Genomic DNA, 926 nt, shown 5'->3' with positions numbered 1-926 from the left:
TCTCATATTTGTTGTTTAGTTCTTTGTTTATGCTCAGGTGTTCCAGATCAGGCTACATTCCATTCGATCCTGAGATCGAGCGCTCTTTCCATAGGCAAAAGAATTTATACAAGCAAATACTGGCGAGTTCTGGTGGTGAAATTCCTAGAGACCCTTCATCTGATTCTAGTGATCCAGACACTTCTTCAGAATCAGAATTAGAGATGGGAGAAAATCCATCTAAAAATCTCAGCGACTATTCTCAGCCATCTTTGGCGCATTTTCCCCACCTTTCTCCTACGCCAGATCTCGAGGGAGTTCAATTCGAGATCAAGCCCCAGTTCATCACGATGATAGAAAAGAAGCAATTTAGTGGAGCTAAGGGTGAAGACCCAAATCTACACATTTCTGACTACTGTCAATATTGTAACACTATAAGGCAAGCTGGGGTCACGCAAGACCAAATAAGGGAGATTCTCTTTCCTTTCTCTTTATGTGGAAAAGCTAAACTGTGGTTTAATGTTTTAAATAGAACTGCACTTGGCATTACTAATTGGGAGACTCTTGTTTTGAATTTTTATAACAAGTATTACCCTGCAGAGAAAACAGCTCTATTGAGAAGCGCAATTCAAAATTTCGCCCAAGAGCCAGATGAGTCACTATATGAAGCTTGGGAGAGATTCAAAGACCTACAGAGAGAGTGCCCTCATCATAACTTAGCACAGTGGCAGTTGATACAAGCTTTCTACAATGGGATCGAAAATTCTTCTAGAGCAATTTTGGATTCTGCAGCTAATGGGAGGTTTATGAACCTCAATGTTGATGATGCAGGTCAGGTTATTGAAGATATGGCGATCCATAATTCCCAATATGGGAATCCTAGAGGTTTTGCAAACAAGGGAAAACACCACGTCGATTCTGTATCCTTTTTGCAATCTCAATTAACC

The 926-nt window shown here is 40.5% G+C and overlaps 1 non-coding gene across 1 annotated transcript; it reads right to left on the bottom strand.

The window, feature by feature from the left end:
* Positions 1–590: 590 nt before the first annotated feature.
* Positions 591–697, bottom strand: LOC145577195 (small nucleolar RNA R71). The gene has a single exon (XR_014098669.1). It is a non-coding gene; the product is annotated as a small nucleolar RNA R71 (small nucleolar RNA).
* Positions 698–926: the final 229 nt, after the last annotated feature.

The sequence above is a fragment of the Chenopodium album genome, chromosome 13 (genome assembly GCF_948465745.1).
Source record: "Chenopodium album chromosome 13, dcCheAlbu1.1, whole genome shotgun sequence".
Lineage (NCBI taxonomy): Eukaryota > Viridiplantae > Streptophyta > Magnoliopsida > Caryophyllales > Amaranthaceae > Chenopodium > Chenopodium album.
The sequence above is the reverse complement of the archived record's forward strand: the minus strand, read 5'-3'. Positions and strand labels throughout refer to the sequence as shown.